The sequence below is a fragment of the Triticum dicoccoides genome, chromosome 7B (assembly GCF_002162155.2).
Source record: "Triticum dicoccoides isolate Atlit2015 ecotype Zavitan chromosome 7B, WEW_v2.0, whole genome shotgun sequence".
NCBI classification, from domain to species: domain Eukaryota; kingdom Viridiplantae; phylum Streptophyta; class Magnoliopsida; order Poales; family Poaceae; genus Triticum; species Triticum dicoccoides.
In genome coordinates, this window is record NC_041393.1 from 679,989,189 (window position 1) to 680,001,850 (window position 12,662).

The window sequence follows — 12,662 nt, forward strand, 5'->3', positions numbered from 1 at the left end:
GGGGAACATATTGTGTAGAAATACAGGGCCCAAAACGACAATCTCGTCGACTAGATGAACTAGGACGTGCGTCATGATATTGCAGAAGGATGGTGGGAAAACCAGCTCGAAACTGACAAGACATTGCGCCACATCGCTCCTTAACATTGGTAGGATTTCTGAATCGATCACCTTCTGAGAGATTGCATTGAGGAATGAACATAGCTTCACAATGGCTAATCAAACGTTTTCCGGTAGAAGCCCCCTCAATGCAACCGGAAGCAGTTGCGTCATAATCACGTGGCAGTCATGAGACTTTAGGTTCTGGAACTTTTTATCTACCATATTTATTATTCCCTTTATATTCGACGAGTAGCCAGACGGGACCTTCATCCCGTGCCTTCGCTGTATCTTTTGTCTTCCCATACACATCCAAGAAGCCTACCAAGTTCACGCAAAGGTTCTTCGTCACGTGCATCACGTCGATTGAAGAGCGGACCTCTAGGTCTTTCCAGTAGGGTAGGTACCAAAATATAGATTTCTTCTTCCACATGGGTGCGTGTCCCTCAGCCTTTTTCGGAATAGCTAGTCCGCCGGGACCCTTTCCGAAGATTACTTTTAAATCATTGACCATAGCAAGTACGTGATCACCGGTACGCATGGCGGGCTTCTTCCGGTGATCTGCCTCGCCTTTGAAGTGCTTTCCTTTCTTTCGACATTGATGGTTGGTCGGAAGGAATCGACGATGCCCCAGGTAAACATTCTTCCTGCTTTTGTCCAGGTATATATTTTCGGTGTCATCTACACATTGCGTGCATGTGTGGTATCCCTTGTTTTCTGTCCTGAAAGGTTACTGAGAGTAGCCCAATCATTGATGGTGACAAACAGCAACGCATGCAGGTCAAATTCCTCCCGTTTGTGCTCAACCCACGTACGTACACCGTTTCCAATCCACAACTGTAAAAGTTCTTCAACTAATGGCCTTAGGTACACATCAATGTCATTGCCGGGTTGCTTAGGGCCTTGGATGAGAATTGGCATCATAATAAACTTCCACTTCATGCACAGCCAATGAGGAAGGTTATGGATACATAGAGTCACGGGCCAGGTGCTGTGATTGCTGCTCTGCTCCACGAAAAGATTAATGCCATCTGAGCTTAAACCAAACCATACGTTCCTTGCGTCACTTGCAAACTCCTCCCAGTACTTTATCTCGATTTTTCTCCAATGCGACCTGTCAGCGGGTACTCTCAACTTCCTGCCTTTCTTACAGTCATCTCTGTGCCATCACATCAACTTGGCATGCTTTTTGTTTCTGAACAGGCGTTTCAACCGTGGTATTATAGGAGCATACCACATCACCTTGGCAGGAACCCTCTTCCAGGGGCGCTCGCCGTCAACATCACCAGGGTCATCTCGTCTGATCTTATACCGCAATGCGCCGCATATCGGGCATGCGTTCAAATCCTCGTATGCACCACGGTACATGATGCAGTCATTAGGGCATGCATGTATCTTCTGCACCTCCAATCCTAGAGGGGAAACAACCTTATTTGCTGCATACGTACTGTCGGGCAATTCGTTATCCTTTGGAAGCTTTTCTTCAATATTTTCAGTAGCTTCTCAAATCCTTTGTCAGACACACCATTCTCTGCCTTCCACTGCAGCAATTCCAGTATGGTACCGAGCTTTGTGTTCCCATCTTCGCAATTGGGGAAACCTTTGTTGTGATCCTCTAGCATGCGATCGAACTCCACCTTCTCCTTTTCACTTTCGCACTAACTCTTTGCATCAACAATGACCCGGCGGAGATCATCATCGGGCACATCGTATGGTTCATGTTGATCTTCAACAGCTTCCCCCGTTGCAGCATCACAGTATTCAGGGGGCACATAGTTGTCATCGTACTCTTCTTTTTTGTTGTCTTCCATCATAACTCCTATTTCTTCGTACTTGGTCCAAACATTATAGTGTGACATGAAATCCTTCTCAAGCAGGTGCATGTGAAGGGTTTTTAGTTAGAGTAAGACTTTGTATTCTCACAGATAGGGCATGGACAACACATAAAACCATTCTGCTTGTTTGCCTCAGTCACTTCGAGAAAACCATGCACGCCCTTAATGTACTCGGAGGTGTGTCTATCACTGTACATCCATTGACGGTTCATCTGCGTGCATTATACATATATAATTAAGTGTGCCAAAAACCATTACAGAACATCATGAATATATAATTAAGGGGCCAAATTAATAGAAGTTCATCATCGCATTAAAACCAAAGCACATACATAGTTCTCGTTGAACAACATATAGCTCTCCATAGCATCTAATTAGTTAAACCATACAGTGAAACTATGTAAAACATTTCAATGCAAAAACAAATGTGATCATAATCGCAACCAAGGTAACAATTGATCCAACGGCATAATGATACCAAGCCTCGATATGAATGACATATTTTCTAATTTTTCTAAACTTCAAGCGCGTTGCATCCATCTTGATCTTGTGATCGTCGACGACATCCGCAACATGCAACTCCAATATCATCTTCTCCTCCTCAACTTTTTTTTTTATTTTTTCCTTCAAGAAATTGTTTTCTTCTTCAACTAAATTTAACCTCTCGACAATAGGGTCTGTTGGAATTTCCGGTTCACATACCTCCTAGATAAATAAAATCTATGTCACGTTGGTCGGCATAATTGTCATAAACAATAAATGAACCAAATAGTTATGAACATAATATATACCACATCCGAATCATAGATAGGACGAGAGCCGACGGGGGCGGATACCAAAACCATCGCACTATATAACAAGAAGCAATAATAAAAGTAAGAAAATTAGACAAGTATCTATCTAATCATACAAGTAAGAATTTTTTCTTTCAGAAAGAAGATAAGAACAAGAGGCTCACCACGGTGGTGCCGGCGATGAGATCGGTGCGGGCGATCGACGGCGGTGAAGATGGGGACGGGACATGACGGACCGCTAAACCTAGACAAATCTCGAGAAAAATGGCGCTTGAAGGTCGAGCTTCGAGAGGAGAAAGCTTAACTAGTTTGGTTCGGGCATTTCATCGAACACCTCGTGTGCATAGGAGGTGAGTTAGAGTACCACAGAGCTCTCCCCTCGCCGGCCCCAAAAAACAGAGCAGTGGAGTGCTCTGCTCGCGGGCGACGGGTATATATATGCAACTCATTGGTCCCGGTTCGTGGCATGAACCGGGACTAAAGGCCACCCTTTGGTACCGATTCAAGCCAACGACCGGTACCAATGGTCGTGGGCCAAGAGCGAGGCCCATTGGTCCCGGTTCGTCCCAAGAACCGGGACCAAAGGTGCGAGACGAATCGGGACCAATGCCCCCACGAGGCTCGGCAACCCGCCTGGCCTCACGAACCGGAACCAATGACCCCATGGGTCCCGGTTCGTGACTGAACCGGGACTAATGGGCTTATCAGGCCCGAACGTATGCCCTGTTTTTACTAGTGGTGCTAAAATGCAGCGCGCTTGCTCTCGCACAAACATTTTTTTTGATAATTTTGTTCATAGATAAAAAACAATACATAGTTCATAGCATAGATAAAAAAAGATACAAAGATATTTTACATAGTTCCTGAAGTATAGATAGATAGAACTACGGTGTAACTAGATAGAAAAACTACGGTGCAACTTGATAAAACTACGGTGCAACTAAAACCTACTCCCAGCCGTCATCATCATCACCATCATCATCATCATCATCTTCGGTGGTGTTCTCCGAGGTATCGAGCAACATGTCATCCCAACGGTCATCGTTAGGGGAAAAGATCGACGTTCCGCCTGCCTCGACGATATCGCACTGCGATATAGCCAGTGCCTTGCGCCGGCGCCTGTCGGCACGCTCCGCGCGACGCCTTGCCGTCATCTAAGAAGGCGAAGACGAAGGCGAGAGGAGCCGATGCTTTCCTTGGTCAGTCGTTGCCGGTGAGGTTTGATGGACGAGCTCGCTACTGTCCACGTACTTGCCTACATCCGTGCTTGACGACGCCTTCTTACCATCGTCCTTGTCCGTCGTGCTGGTCTTCTCATCCTCCTACCTCGAGGCAGCCCGGCATCGACGAGCCCCGGGAGCATCGCGTGCGGACAACGGTGTTAACGTGGAGCGTCGCCGGCTCTCCGGCCGCCACTGCAGATGTCGCGGAGGGTCGCTCTCCAACGTTGCTACGAGCTGACCGGGCGCGGCTGCTCTATGGACTCACCTGGATATTTGCGTTGGCTTGGTCATGCCGAGCTCGGCGTCGTTTTTGCTACGAGCTGGTCGCGCTTGGCTGCTCGCCGGAGTCACGTGGTGTCTGCGGTGCTGCAGCGGCCGAACGCTGCGTCGGCGCTGCTTCCCAGCAGGGTCCTTGCGACGTTGCCTGTATTGCCATCTACACCACGCTAGCGCTCGTGACTCTCCACTAGTACGTTGACCGGATGAGGTGGCTGTCCAGATCACAACCATCGAACGGCCGCGCAAATCAGTCGGCTGTACATCTTTGTACTTTTTCTTCTCGTACAGTCCGAATCCTAATTTGATTAGGTTCGGTTCAGTGAGGCCGGAGTAGGCTGACGGCTAGTCGGAATCGGCAACTCCCTGGTCAATATAAGCAGAGGCGTCGATGCACAAAGGGACAAAGCAATCAAAAGGTATCTTGTTGTCGATCAGGAAGCTGGTACGTACGCGCAGTGCAACTCTGCCGGTGCATCCATCAAGCATGGACAAAGACACACAGGACGGGCGGTCACAACGACATCCCTTGTTTTCGCGGCTTAAGTGCGGCGAGGAGGAGACGCTAGCACCTAGGAGCACCGACGAGCGCCTCTACGTCACCGACGTCGTCCTCGTCCGCCCGGGGAGAGCATACGCCGGCCAGAGCGTTGTGGCCGCCTGCGTCGAGATCGGCACGCGGAACCTGATGCTCGGGACGCTGTCGGCGGAGAACCCCTGCGTGAAGCTGCAGACGCCGGTGGAGCTGGACAATGAGTTTTGCTTTTACGTGGTGCGTATGGAAGACGGCTACGCTGCCGACGATGACGCCGACAACTACGTGGACGCCGGTGCGGCAGTCGTCGAGTTCCAGGGTTTCGCTCTCGTTTCGCCGTCTCTCCACACAGAGGAGAAAGACGATGACGACCACAAGGAAGGGCAGGAGACTGATGGCGAGATTGACCCACACGTGGCCAGGGCGAGCAGTGCCGGCGGCAACGGCAAGGACGTTCCACAGGTTGTAGCTAGAGGATTCTTTGTGATTTTTATGTTTGCTTCTATGCTGGCATCGATGATGTAATCGTGGATTCATATATGGATGAAGTGCACCATACGTTTATATTTGACTAGTCATGCATCTTCAACACGGACCTTCAAAACGCACGTTTTTTTTTTTTTGACCAAACTGTCACGAGGCATGCAAGCATCCATCCATTGCAACAAATGCTCACAACGATAATTTCGGCAGCATAACGGGTTGGATGGGTTAAGAAACACGTCCACAACGACACTACATCATGTGTGAAACAAAATGCAACTCTGGCTAGTGGAAAGGATATATACCTGGATTAAAACACGAGTGAAAGCCATTTAATTAATTTGCTATCAAAAACATGTCAACACATTTTAATAACCGCATGCATTGCGGAGTTTCCTGGAAAAAGTTCCACATGCCAAAACATGGTTGGCGCGCTCCATCATGGCCATGTAGTAGGCAAGACCTCGTTCCTCTGCTTAATCGTGCATGCTGGTACATATATAACCTGCTATTTCTCTAAAGGGAAGTCAATCATACTACTTGGTTCAACAAGTTTACGCAAGAGATGCTCATCGGATGAACTCAATCATCCATTCTTCACTCATAGACTGGATGGACGAGATCAAGATGCAAGCAGTAAGCTATAAGAAACTAGGTAATTAATCATCTCCTCTTCCTCTAACTAGTCCTCCTACAAGTATATACTTTTAAGAGTACGCAAAACGCGTACCATTGGTTTATAGAAGGCAGAGGTTATATACAAGAGCTATAATTGATGGCCATCCACAGACGGATAACACATCGAAATATACCACTCCCACACAAACACACTACTCCTCAGTTAGGTGTTGTACTCCTCTCCCTCCTGCTTGGACCTAACGCAGGAGCTCCTGATGACTCAGTGCAACAGTACCCCATTCGCTAGCAATGGCTCGTGACGTAAATACCCTACCATTTCTCTGCTTCCACAAGTTCCACCAAACTAGTATACAAAAGGCGTCAAAACCTTTACGGAATGTCTTGTGAATTCTCTTCCTCGACCTAGTCCACCAATCCTCCAGGTTATCCGTCGTGGTTGGCAAGATGGAAACATCAATGCCAAGTCTAGTGAAGCAGAGGTACCACACCTGACGAGCGAAAACACACTGTAGAAGGATATGATCCACCGTGTCTTCCTCCTGATCATACAGAAAGCATACAGATGTTTGATCCTGCAGCCCGTGCATGTATCTCCGATCCGACGTCCAAATACGATAGTGCAAAGCCAACCAGATGAAAATCTTGCAAGTTAGTGGCGCCCAACACCGCCAGACTGCATATGCACATTGGAATTTGATTCCCCCTTCGCACAACATCTTATAAGCCGATTTTGCCGTGTACTTACCCGAGGCATCCCATGGCCAGATCAGTTTATCCTCCTCATTAGGAATGAGCTCTATCAAAATCAGTCTAGTCCAGAGATGGACGAACTGACTCAACTCCTCCGTCGACATATCTCCAACAATGTCAGAAGTCCAGGAATGGAGATGCATCGCATCCTTGACGGTTCTCTTGTTCGCCACCTGAGTCCTGACCTTACCAACAACCAGAGGCACAATTTCAGCCGGGCGAGCTCCATTCAGCCAGCGATCTCTCCAAAACAGCACGCTGGATCCTTCCCCAAGCTGCCAGTGCACCAAGCTATCGAAAGCAATTTGCACTTGCTTGTCAGAGGAAAATTTCAGCCCTTCCCAGGGCCGCGAGCTGTCCGATCGTTTGAGCCATTCCCACGGCAAACGAAGCGCAATCCCGTGATTATGCAGGTCAATCACACCCAGTCCACCGAGCAGTTTGGGTCGACAAACTTTTTGCCAGGCAACAGAACACTTCCCGCCATGAACAGCTTCAGTACCTGCCCAAAAGAATGCGCGACAGCCCTTATCCACCCTCTCAATCGCCCATTTGGGCGCATCTGCCACCATTAAGTGATGGGTTGGGCGAGCTCGTACCACTTGATTAAACAGGATTAGCCGACCCGACCTCGTGACCAATCCCCTCTGCCAGCCTGGAACAAAGCTGACACACGCAGTGCAACCGTGCCGATGCATTTGTCACGCAAGGACAAAGACACACACGACGGGCGGTCACAACGACAACCCTTGTTTTCGCGGCTTAAGTGCGGCGAGGAGGAGACGCTAGCACCTAGGAGCACCGACGAGAGCCTCTACGTCACCGACGTCGTCCTCATCCGTCCGGGGAGAGCATATGGCGGCAAGAGCGTCGTGGCCGCCTGCGTCAAGATCGGCACGCGGAACCTCATGCTCGGGACGCTGTCGGCAGAGGACCCTTGCGTGAAGCTGCAGGCGCCGGTGGAGCTGGACAATGTGTTTTGCTTTTACGTCGTACGTATGGAAGACGGCTACGCCGCCGATGATGACGCCGACACCTACGTGGACGCCCATGCGGCAGTCGTCGAGTTTCAGGGTTTCGCTCTCGCTCCGGCATCTCTCCACACGGAGGAGAAAGACGATGACCACCACAAGGAAGGGCAGGAGACTGACGGTGAGATTGACCCACACGTGGCCAGGGCGAGCAGTGTCGGCGGCAACGACAAGGACGTTCCACAGGTTGTACCTAGAGGATTCTTTGTGATTTTTATGTTTGCTTCTATGCTGGCATCGATGATGTAATCGTGGATTCATATATGGATGAACTGCATCATACGTTTATATCTGACTAGTCATGCATCTTCAACGTGGACCCCCAAAACACATACAATTTTTTTGACCAAACAGTCCCGATGCAATTTGTCATTAACGCGGTCCAGTATTTGTCTGTGAACGCATCTGCCTGTTCGTTTTCCCGCAAAACGGTAGAAGGCCAAGGTGGCATTGCGGGAGTCCGAACCTCCGCCCGTGCATTGTGAGCAGACCGTATTGTTTCTGCGCCAAAACCCGTGCTTCCCCACCCTCTCCGCTACAATCATTTCCACGCCAAGTTGAAACGAGAAGGGGCGCCAGTCAAGATGACGGAGAGGTTTGAGAGCATCTTGGCGAAGGAGGAGGCATATGTCAAGCGCTATGATGTGCAGGGAGAAAAGAATGTCGAGAGGTTCAACATCTTGATGGAGGCGACGGAGAAGAAGATAAACCTTAAAGAATAGAAGACCAAATTCAAAGAGAAGAAGGTTGAGCTCGTGGCCGCTTCAGAGGATGGTGACCATGAGGAGTAGACGAGTTGGATCTCGATGCGGCGATGATCATGTGCTTCATCCATGTTAGAATGTTGAAGCTTTTGGCAGCCGCGATGGAGACGTCCAAAAAAGAGGTGGATAGTAAGGACGCGGATGGTGAGGAGGAAGCGATGGCAGAGTGAGGGAAGTTTGGACCTGTATATGAGGACATGCCCATCAGTTGTGTACAATATCTTTGGAAGCTTGATGCTTCAATGGCAAGGATGTAGCCCTTGAGAAATTCACGTTGACGGTTCAACTCATGGCTCTCTCATATTACTGCTTTACCTAGTAGAGGACATTTTTTTTTAGCACAAAGGGATGGTTTTAAGTATGTAACAATTATCTTGGACCTCCTAATTTATGCTTCATTTGTTTTGCTTTCATGTTTTTAATATATCTTGTATCATTGAAGAGCTCTAGACCATAGGAAGTGCCATATGACACTGTACAACAGCTCTTCTCTGCAGCTGCAAGTGTCCATCCTTATATGATAGCCTATGTGGTTTGGTCTTGGATGGAAATACCCATTTGCACCTGCTTGATCAGCCGTGTGGTTGATTTTAAATGGGTCTTTGAGGGATTTTATTGCAGGTGCTTTCTATTCTCTTCCTCTTTTTATCAACAATTTGTTTATTTTGCTTGGGTCTGATGCCACGTCTCTAGTAGCTACATGCCTTGATCGGAGATGCTACATTGCGTTGAGAGAGAGAGAGAGAGAGAGAGAGAGAGAGAGAGTTCTTGGACGTTTCACATTTGATAGGAACCTGTGGCTGTTATTCAGTCCGTAAAACTGAGCCGTTGTTGTGATTATAACTTCCCGCTTCACATACTTGGACGATGTAGTATAATATTTTTGTAGTTGATTTGAAATTGGGGAACTCGATGACGATGATGATAAAACTAAGGCTTGTTTCCCAAAACATTCGCAGTTGTCGCCTACGAGCTGTTTTGCCCTGCCAGGCTTGAGTGCTAATGCTGCTAATTCCTTCCTTGAATGTCTGAGCCATGTTGATTTCCCCAGTTAAATCTTGTTATTTGATCTCGAAAAAATAATACCATAACAAGGCATCTCTTTTGGTAAATAATTGATTCAGTGCATTCGCAACCTGCTATGTATTGGCGGCCCATTTAACACATCCCTTCTTTGTGTACATATATTGCGCATTCTGAACTTGGTACCTGCATCATCCAGATGGAAGCGGCTCGATTAAGATTGCCATGCCAGAAGATCGCCATGTTGTTCCCCGAGGGTCTTTTTGAGTGGAGGAGCATCCAACATAACTGTATCTATAATGCCTAAGATGTTCTCTTGTCCAGAACATAGGAGGGCAAGTTCATCCTTGGGAGGTTAGAACCTCATGCCTCTCTGTGTTTGCATTGCTCTGCTTTGCTTCCAGATGGAAACACTAGCGATAGCTACCCTTATAGTCTCAATCTGACATCATTTTCAACCACTTGTGCTGACAAACTGAACATGATACTTCTGCCATCATAATTTCATGCTATCCTGTTAGTATACCTGCAAACTAAACTGTCTAGCTGGCGGCACTGACACATCGTATCAGAAATAATTAAATAACACTTCTGGACTCTACTAGAATCGGCCATCTTCTTTTCTTTGGGTGAGGCGCAGGTGCCAGTTGTGGGCTCGCATAAGGCTGGTCATAGTGGGAGTAACATAGGTAGTAACATAGATGCCACATAAGCAAAAATGTTGATGTGGCAAGTAGTTAATGAGGAGAGAGGAAAATAGAGTAACCTAATATGTTACCATCACATAGCGCTTTCCAATGCAAAATGAGTCTACAAGACAATAAATGATCATGTGTATGTTACTCCACATATGACACTTCCCACTATAAGGGTAGTAACATATAGTAGTAACGTATGCATGTTACTACTCTAAGTTACTTCCCACTATGACCAGCCTAAGCGAGAGCGAGTAGGATAACTTAGCAGCCATACATGAGACCGTCGATCTCTGTGTTTGATTTCATTTGTCTCATTTATTGTCTGTTATGCTGGTGTGTCTGCAATGTACCATCAAAGGTAGATATATCTTTTTTTATTCTTTGTTTGTGTTGAACTGAGCCTACCACTCGATGTTGATGAAGGATGTGTGGCCAGGACCATCGTGCGCTGAAACTGGCTGGTTAGTGGATGCTGATTTGTAGCACTATTTTTGTTGCTTTATCATTGCGTATGGGGTTGCTCCAGGCCTTTTGTATGCTCTACATGTTTGTTTATTACTTCATTTTTAATAGGGAGGCTTTTATCTTCTGTAAGCATTATGGTGGTGACTCGCCTTTATAGAAATGCTTGTTAATCGGTGTTATAGTTTCCGCAATTACTTATTAAGTTATAGCATTTGTTTGGTAACAGCTTGTCTTTTGGATGAAAACAGTGGTAGTCTTCCTGCATTCCTCTTATACATTGCTTTTGGAACTACAATTTTTTTTGTGGAATGCTTTCGGAACTACTTGTGCGCTACTCTCATCCTTTTGTTTTATTTCCACAGGCAGTGTGGAGTTTGATGGTGATCCTGTTGTGTTTGCTACTTTGGTGGCAGGTTGTGCGACTAGTTTGTCAAGATGATGCTGTTGCAGCACATCCAACACTTGGTTTCTGACTTGGGTTGGCGGTGGCAGACCGTTGGTTGAACATGAATTCCAATTTGCCATTCTGATTGTTAGCTCAGCTCAGTATGTAACTGGTATTGCTTGGCTTTGTATTCTCCAGTTTGACGGTGATCCATCTCCAGTTTGTCAAAGATAATGGTGTCGTTGCGGACCTGCCGAAGCATTGTGTTGCTACCAGTTTGGGTGTTGGTGGAATGTTGTAAACTGTAGAGTAATTTGTTAGTCGAAAGTAGTTGTAAACTTTGGATTGCACCAACAACAGATTGGCTTTATTGTATCCTTGCTTCCCACGAATGAACGAAAGTCTGCTTCTTTGGTTATTCTCCAATCTCCATGAATGTTGTTTTCTCGGTGATTCATTTTAGTATACAATACATACACCCTCAGTCCTAAAATTCCTGTCTTAGATTTTTCTAGATACGGATGTATCTGCCTTAGATTTGTCTTAGATTTGTCTAGATACGGATGTATCTAAGAATTTTGAGATGGAGGGAGTACAAACTAACTGGCGGTATTTGCTGGTTGTCCGTTGTGTCTTTTGAAACCAACTAGAATACCCATTGGCGGCCTATCTAGTACCTTGCAAAGCAAAATGCTACTGCAATCCTCAAGGCCATGTGTGAACAAAACAAGCAACTCGCAGTTGTTTATCAACTTCATACGTATGCATCTCTTTTTAGGATTTTTGGGCTGTTTCAGAGTAGAAACTGGAGCCATGTTTACCTGGTCATGGTGTTTACATGTGACGAAAAGCACATGAGTAAATGTGAAAGAAAAAAAAACCTAGCTATATAATGCGAGAGCCAATGTAAAGATAAAAAAGTGATTACATAACCAAACCAAATCAAGGAAGGTGGTGGGTAGAGGTACTTGCATACGTATAGTACTCCCTCCGTCCAGAAATTATTTGTTGTGTATGGATTGGAAACAACCTAGCGCTACTTTTGGTAGTAACAGTACTAATTAGAAAATGTAACACATTCTACGGTCAGGCACATGCACAAGCGTGTGGGTCCTACTTAAATCGATCTCCTTCTAGAGACCCCTCTTTAATTCCCTAGTTTTCATCCTCGAAACCAAGCACTCAATCAATCCTTTCCAAAACCAAAGCAGTTTTAATTGCCATCGCTTCGCTCCATGCACCCGCCTCCTCCTCCTCCTCTAGCACTCCCTCTCTCCCATTCATTTCACATGCTCCCCGTACGATCCGACATGTTTCTATCTGGCGGCTGTTGCCTCCTCACAAGGACCGGATCCCACCAGCCACCTCACTGATCCGCGACACCATGGCCTCCTTGTTCTCTTCATCACGCCTTCTAAGACAATCTCTATCTCTATATATGCAAGAAGTAGTCTTTCATCCGCGTGCGGGGTGCGCGTGCGACTTAGGACTTGGGAGGAAGGCGAAGGCGGTGCTTTCCTTGGTTAGTCGTTGCCGGTGAGGTTTGATGGACGAGCCCGTTACTGTCCGCATACTTGTCTACATCCGTGCTTGATGACGCCTTCTTACCACCGTCCTTGTCCGCCGTGCTGGTCTTCTCATCCTCCTACCTCCATGCAGCCC

The 12,662-nt window shown here is 46.9% G+C and overlaps 2 non-coding genes and 1 pseudogene across 2 annotated transcripts; all 3 read left to right on the forward strand.

Moving 5' to 3' along the window:
• Window positions 1-8,859: 8,859 nt before the first annotated feature.
• On the forward strand, window positions 8,860-9,040 carry LOC119342461. Its single transcript, XR_005165593.1, has one exon. It is a non-coding gene; the product is annotated as a small nucleolar RNA Z112 (small nucleolar RNA).
• A 61-nt stretch (window positions 9,041-9,101) lies between these two features.
• Window positions 9,102-9,274, forward strand: LOC119342507 (annotated as a pseudogene).
• A 68-nt stretch (window positions 9,275-9,342) lies between these two features.
• LOC119342319 lies at window positions 9,343-9,465 on the forward strand. Its single transcript, XR_005165524.1, has one exon. It is a non-coding gene; the product is annotated as a small nucleolar RNA SNORD14 (small nucleolar RNA).
• The last annotated feature ends 3,197 nt before the right edge of the window (window positions 9,466-12,662 follow it).